The sequence below is a fragment of the Pseudorasbora parva genome, chromosome 20, assembly GCF_024679245.1.
Source record: "Pseudorasbora parva isolate DD20220531a chromosome 20, ASM2467924v1, whole genome shotgun sequence".
Taxonomy (NCBI): domain Eukaryota; kingdom Metazoa; phylum Chordata; class Actinopteri; order Cypriniformes; family Gobionidae; genus Pseudorasbora; species Pseudorasbora parva.
Window position 1 is genome coordinate 12212522 of NC_090191.1, and position 7500 is coordinate 12220021.

Here is a 7500-nt window from a genome sequence, read left to right on the forward strand (position 1 = left end):
CCGTCTGTGTGCGCAGCTCTACCAGATACTCCGCCAACTCATCCACCCGGTCCATTCCAGGAATACAGTGCTCGTCAACAGCCTAAAAAAATATAACTGTTGGTTAGGTAATTACATGCTTTGTGAAATTTGTGAGTTTGTGAATTTGCTGCTTGAGGGTGAATGACTAAATGAGTAACAATTTGTCTAGAAAAGGAAATTTTACCATTGCTGAGGGCAGAGGTGCAGCTGATGGAGTCTGGACACAGGGCAGAGGTGCAGCGGGTGGAGCTGGGACATAGGGCAGAAGTGCAGCAGGTGAAGCTTGGACCAAGGGCAGAGGTGCAGCGGGAGGAGCTTGGACACAGGGCAGAGGGGCAGCGGGTGGAGCTTGGACACAGGGCAGAGGTGCAGCGGGTGGAGTCTGGACACAGGGCAGAGGTGCAGCGGGTGGAGCTTGGACACAGGGCAGAGGTGCAGCGGGTGGAGCTTGGACACAGGGCAGAGGTGCAGCGGGTGGAGCTTGGACACAGGGCAGAGGTGCAGTGGGTGGAGCTTGGACACAGGGCAGAGGTGCAGTGGGTGGAGCTTGGACATAGGGCAGAAGTGCAGCAGGTGAGGCTTGGACCAAGGGCAGAGGTGCAGCGGGTGGAGCTTGTACCAAGGGCAGAGGTGCAGTGGGTGGAGCTTGGACATAGGGCAGAAGTGCAGCAGGTGAAGCTTGGACCAAGGGCAGAGGTGCAGCGGGTGGAGCTTGTACCAAGGGCAGAGGTGCAGTGGGTGGAGCTTGGACATAGGGCAGAAGTGCAGCAGGTGAAGCTTGGACCAAGGGCAGAGGTGCAGTGGGTGGAGCTTGGACATAGGGCAGAGGTGCAGCGGGTGGAGCTTGGACATAGGGCAGAGGTGCAGCGGGTGGAGCTTGGACACAGGGCAGAGGTGCAGTGGGTAGAACTGGTGGACTTGAAAGGAACAAGTCATCTGATGCCACAAGATTTGCCACTGTGGCTTCCTCTCCCAACAAATCAATGAAACCCTCATCCTCTTCCACTTGCTCCTCCACATTTATCTCCTCCAGCAACTGAGAGGTCCTATCAGAGGTAGGGCACATGTCCTCCAGGGGCTGACTATTCTGCCTCAACAAGTACTGCACTCCAATGAGCTCCCCTGAGGAAATATTTGTAACAGAAAACATTTTAAAGGAAATGAATCAGAAAGGTTTATTCTGAAATGTAGTAAATATTTTTAAATAAATATTCAGCTTCTGCATAAACAAAAAATATGTAACTCAGAGGACATTGTAAAAAGACAGAATTACTCTATATTCTAGTATGTCATTTATTTTCCCTGAAACCTACAACAAAGAGTCCAGTATGCAAAAATTCTGATAGTATAATTTTTCTCTGATCTGTCAAAATGACATTATTGACCAAAATCACTTGCAGTTTTAACAAAAACATGCTACCTAGTGAACTGCATTGATCAAAATATGTTTACCTGTGTAAACTGCAGGTGGAGTGAAGCTAGTGACCAATTTCCTGCCATACAACTTATTGTAGTTCTCGTTGACAGAGTAAACCAGCTCCCCTGTGTAAGTACGCAGGGTTGAACCTCCACCTCCACCTGCAACAGCAGCTGCAGCCCGGTCCTGATTCCAGCGTAACAAACCTTCCAGGAGGTAAATCTGGAAGTTCAGGCTGTTTGCGCTATTCCCTAGAATAAGAAATAGAAAGCCAAACATTGTTTTAAGAAACTACAAAAGAGAAAATGCAATTGGTTTACTGCAAGTATATAAATAAACAGGAATTAGTGGCAAGATATGGTCTATTCTGTCATGACAAACCTGGAATAAATCTGTTTAGGTGGCAGTGAAATGATTCCAGGGAAGTGGAGCCTCTGGCACACCTATATGTCTTTAGAACAATCCCGCCCTTGTTTATGGTTCCAGTTTCCGTGTAGAGGGGCACATCTGGAGGGTCCTGAATACAGGTAATGTGCCGCCTCTGGACTTGCCAGATGTGCTGCATCCTTACACTGTCAAGGAGAGGAACACCAAGGGCGTCATTCCCCTTGCCACCCATGAGCTCTCTGATGAGCATATCAAGGAGGCGCATAGTTGTTTCCTCTCCTCGTGTTCTTCTCCTGCAGTGTTGGGCCAGCTCATCTTTGCTTATATGACGGTCAATCTCTGCCTCCGTCATTGCAGGCCAGCCCTGTTGGGTGAGTTGCTCCTTCTTTGCCCTTCTCAGCAGAGTGAGATCCCCTGCATCCCACTCAAAAATACATGACGACAACCTAGACATAAAAGTAGGATACAACTGGTGGGCATCAGTTGTGCACCCTACTGCCAGACGCCGCATAAAATGCCAAATGTCTAGGCGGATGATGATATTGGGCCAGCCACTGAACCTCCTCTTCAGTTTAGTCTCTCCCACTTCCTTGCAACAGTCACAGTCCACATATAAGATAGTGGGAGGATCAACACCAGCTCTCTGGTATCTCTCCACGAGTCCTGCAGCCATGAGGTCTAACCCAGCTCCTTCATTCGCAGTCAGGACACTCATCAGCACCTGACCTACCTCATTGCCAACTGAGGTAAGCCACTGTGCTGTGCCTTTCGCAGGCCCACTCAACTTCTTCGTGATCTGAAAGAAACAATAAACATAGTAAATAATACAACATACATTGAATGAGTAAAATTTACAAATAAAGCTCTTTTGGTCTAACAATACATTATAGATAACGGTACAGTCATTAAAGCAGCTCCTCTGACCTTCTTAGTTGAGTCCATTTTTAAAATCGATCCATATGTGGATGTAATGCTGGCCTTGATGTGATCGAGCCTGTTGAGGATGTCCTGACTGTAAACAGTGAGAAGCCATTTGTAGCTAGGTACTGGAACAAGTGGTGGCGGCTCCTGAAAGTGCAGTGGAAGCAGGCCAGGATTATCCAAAAAGGCCACACACATCGATGTGTACCGAGACACACGTTGTAACCACTCCTCAGTGTGGTTCTCCTTCAGCTGGCCGATGATCCTCACTGGGCCATTTCCCATGCCCCTCTCACGCAACAAACGAATAACTCGAATGTCACAGGCATACCTTGGAAAAAAGTAATCATTCAAGTATCTTATTATCAAGTATCTAATTATAGTAGTATATATTTATCAAAGGTAGCATATGAGCACATATGACTGCAAAGTAATTACTTGCGTGTGAGAATGATTCTAAATTCAGATCGATGGGCCAGGTCCAATTGCTGCAGCACAGCATGACTCCAGGACAGGTAGCTGGTTCTACACCTGGTACAGATCAGGGTCTCTGTCACCAGGTTGTAGTATCTGTCAATATCTAACACCTGTCGTACCCTCCTGTGCAGACCACCACCACACAGCTGATAACTGGCACAGGCAGGGTTAGTACACTGGAGTCGTACCTTCCATAGCCTATACGGCATCCAGAGCAAGAGTCGCTGTGAAAAAAATCTATCAGGTGTTGGGGCTTGGTGGTACAACAGGGCTGGTGGTGGGGGGTCATACCACAACTGAAGGTTTTCACGCAGCTCCTGCTTTCCTTTTGCATTAACCCTAAAAAGTGCTTCCGACACCCACTTCTGGTCCTGCTGTGGCATTGTCTGTGGCCACAGTAGTGGGAGATCTGCAGGGTCTTCTGGCTGAGATGAGACCTGCTGATATTATCAAAAACACTGGTTTAAATAAGGGTTAGGCTAGGCCTAGGGTTAGGGTAGCCCTAACCTGCCTTAAATAATGCCTGTTTCACACATAATCTGTTTGCAGTGCGTATTTGTTTCCGTACCCATGTTAACCGGTTAGAGCGTTCACTATTTTTTTGCTGCACGCGCTGAATTAAAGGTCAGTGCATTGTTCGCACTAAAATAAACATGCATTGATGCGGTGGACTTAAAGTCTACTCTGTTTCAAAGTCAACACATGGCCTTTTGCCTCGGGTAAAGCAAGGAAAATGTCCCTTACCTGGCATTTAGGTAAACAAAGAGACATAATGGAGAGCACTCGTCCTTTCTTGGAGGTGGAAAAACAAAGTTCTTTATGACCTGCAGGATTTCTTGTAAAAAATTTTTTTTTTAAAAGATTTAAAAATGAAGGAAATAACGAGAGACGACTTTTTTTGTCTATTGTAAGTTCTAATTTAAAATGTTTGTCATTATATAAGCTATAGCCTATGTTTTGCCACTTGTGTAAGCAATATAATATATAAATATAAAGTTCTAGGCTATATAAATATAAAGTAATTAATTTAATATAACGTTTAAATGTTGTGCGTTTAAACATGACATCTATAAAAGAGTGTATACAAAGAGAATTGCAATGCTGACAAGCCATAGTCATTAACAACTTTTGGATTTGAAATAAAAAATTATGAATAAATGCTGTGTTTGTAGTACTCAACTGCGGTTAAGTTGCGCACTGCAAACGTGGCATATGTGAAAGCACAATAGCAGGCACTGCTCCTGCATCGCATACGTACTGCAGCACGCACTGCATATGAACTGCAGTCGGAGTATGTGTGAAGCAGGCGTAAGAGAGCATTAAATGATGAAGGCATGTTTGTATTTTGAATGACATCTTACTGGGCCCCTCACAACAGCAGACTCAGAATTAGTTGATGGTGTTGCTGTTTCTTTGATCCGCTGTGATCTCTGGGCTGGAGGAAGGAAGAAGGATGAGGAGGACTGAATGACAGGCCGATGGGGTTTGGGGGATGGAGGAGAAGGAGGAGGAGGAGGAGGAGGAGGACAAGGATGAGAGGGTGGGCATGAAGCTGCGGCTGAACTGGTCTGTGGAGTCAAACATTATGAATAATCTATTAAGGGGATCGCAAAATGTTTTTTTATTAAACAAAATTATGTAGTGATAAAGTGATGTCTAACTAATTCTTTCATATTAACCTGAGATGTTTTCCTCTGAATGTTCAAATTAGGTTTGGCTGCTGCCACATGTGAGCCTCCAAACCTTGACTTTTCAAACTGAAAAGGTTTGTCATAGTTAGTGATAACAAAACCTGTAACACTATAGGAAAAGTTTGAGATATTTCAATGTCTGCAGTAAGGTCTGCTTACCATTGACAATGTCAGTTTGGCCATCTTTGCAGGACGTGCCACATCACTGGAGGGTGTACTTTGGGCAGGGGTGCTCTGTGATGCCTCCACTGTGACTGGTGGATGAACCTGTGATACATGCTTATAAGATATACCAGGGACATAATATTATACAGTATTCATAATATGACTTTAGACATAAAGACAAATTGATATTGCAAACACATCTATTTATGCAACTTGAACTAGGCTAATTGGAGTTACCTTGTGAAATCCACAAATACACTTTTGTGCTTCCTTCATAAGGGTGGTCTGCCCCCTCATTTGCAGAGGGCACTTTTCTATCTATGAACATAAATATAAAGTATAGCTGTGACACTGTTGTACACATTATTTCAAGACACCCATGTCATCATAATTATAACCATATTACATTGTATTTACATTGTAAATAATTACTTATTAATACATATAAAAAAAATAGCACAATGTATTATCACACAAGTTTATTAGTTTGCTCATGAATCTAGCTGCATAATTTACCTTCTGATATAACTCATGCCATCTTTTTTGTCGGGGAGAAGGTCTATTTCCCTCCCTGGATGGCCAAACTCCAGTTCGGGCAAAACTCTCCAGACGCGCAAGCCAGTCAGCATCGCTCATGCCTTTGTGTGACTTAGTTGAAGCCATGTTGTTGCCTAAACAATATAGAACAAGAATTTAATAGAATAGAATACCAACTGCCATTGTAGCCCAGAAATATAGCATTAAAGTTCCCCCTAAAATTAAAATTATGTCATAATTTACTCTCCCTCAAGTTGTTCCAAACCTGTATGAGTTTCTTTTGAAGCACATTGGTAACCAGACAGTTGACGGTCCCTATTGACTGCCATAGTAGGAAAAACAAAACAAAAAAATACTATGGAAGTCAATGAGGATTATTAACGGTCTTCATTCTTCAAAATAACTCATACAGGTTTGGAACAGCTTGATGGAAAATAAATGATGACAGATTTTGTTTTAGGGGGAAACTAATCTTTTACTTCCTTTACTCCTTTTGTGTTCATTTCATTTGAGCTAGTTTTGTGTTTCTGGTTCAAAATGACTGCCACATTATAGCAGATTATAAATACATAATAATACATATATAATCACATAATGTTGTGATTTATTTTTTGTAACCAACAGTACAAGTTTTGAAACTTCTATTTATGGCCTGTATGCTTTGTTGATCTGGGTTTTTGAGTAAAACAACAACAACAACAACAACAACAACAACAACAACAACAAAAATGAATAATGTATGGATTATTCTGACTTAAACAAATACTCATATTAAACATATTGTGCTATTTTAACTTTGTCCATCTGATAAATGGGCTTGTATGTGCCTGAACTCAAATAGGCGTAATGTTACACTTGGGCTAAGAACCGAATTCGACCGAAACATACACAATAGGAGGGTAAACTGTTACATTTAATGCCCGTTTAATTTAATTTAGCTAAAAAACAAACGGAAGATATAGGCTACAATAATATTTCATTAGGAAAATATGCGTAATGTTATGTTACACTTGGGCTAAGAACCGAATTCGACCGAAACATAAGTTACACAATAGGAGGGTAAACTGTTACATTTTATGCCCGTTTAATTTAATTTAGCTAATAAACAAACGGAAGACATAGGCTACACTAGTATTTCATTAAGAAAATATGATTAGCATACCTGAGCGGAATAAACAAGCGAAAGCGTATCGAATGTGCTCATCGACTCTCGTGCGGTGAATGGAGTAACGAAAAATGAACCTCGCCATTTCATTGGACAAGCAAAGATGGAGTTCGTAACGCGGAGATTGGATGGAATGCTCAAAGATGGACTACGCGCGGTGATTGGAGTATGAAAAATGAACCTCGCCATTTCATTGGACAAGCAAAGATGGAGTTCGTAACGCGGAGATTGGATGGAGATTGGATGGAATGCTCAAAGATGGACTACGCGCGGTGATTGGAGTATGAAAAATGGACCTTGCCATTTCATTGGACGGGCAAAAATGGAGTTCGCAATTTAATTGGTTTTTGAAAGATTGAACTCGGCATGCTATTGGATTGATTTTACAGACTTGTGGTTGTCAGGTACCGCCATTTCGGCCAGGTCTGGCAGCAGGCGTGCCAGCAGGGATTTCTGTGAGACCGGCCATCACTTGTGAAAAGCGCAAAAGCTGAAGGTCCCAGAGAGCAAAAGAGTGGCCCGTACGGGGATCGAACCCGCGACCTTGGCGTTATTAGCACCACGCTCTAACCAACTGAGCTAACCGGCCTCACTTTGAAAAGCTTCCATCACCAGTTTCCCATAAATATTCCTGCTTGCCCGTGACCCTAATGAGACCAAAGCGATTAAATGCAGAAGCACGGGCTCGTCCGGGATTTGAACCCGGGACCTCTCGCACC

At 43.3% G+C, this 7500-nt stretch overlaps 2 non-coding genes across 2 annotated transcripts in view; both read right to left on the minus strand.

Moving 5' to 3' along the window:
- Window positions 1-7296: 7296 nt before the first annotated feature.
- trnai-aau (transfer RNA isoleucine (anticodon AAU)) lies at window positions 7297-7370 on the minus strand. Its single transcript has one exon. It is a non-coding gene; the product is annotated as a tRNA-Ile (tRNA).
- A 92-nt stretch (window positions 7371-7462) lies between these two features.
- trnap-ugg (transfer RNA proline (anticodon UGG)) overlaps window positions 7463-7500 on the minus strand; it is a 72-nt gene continuing 34 nt past the window's right edge. The window contains exon 1 of the tRNA in view: window positions 7463-7500. This exon is cut by the window's right edge and continues 34 nt beyond it. This is a non-coding gene — a tRNA (tRNA-Pro).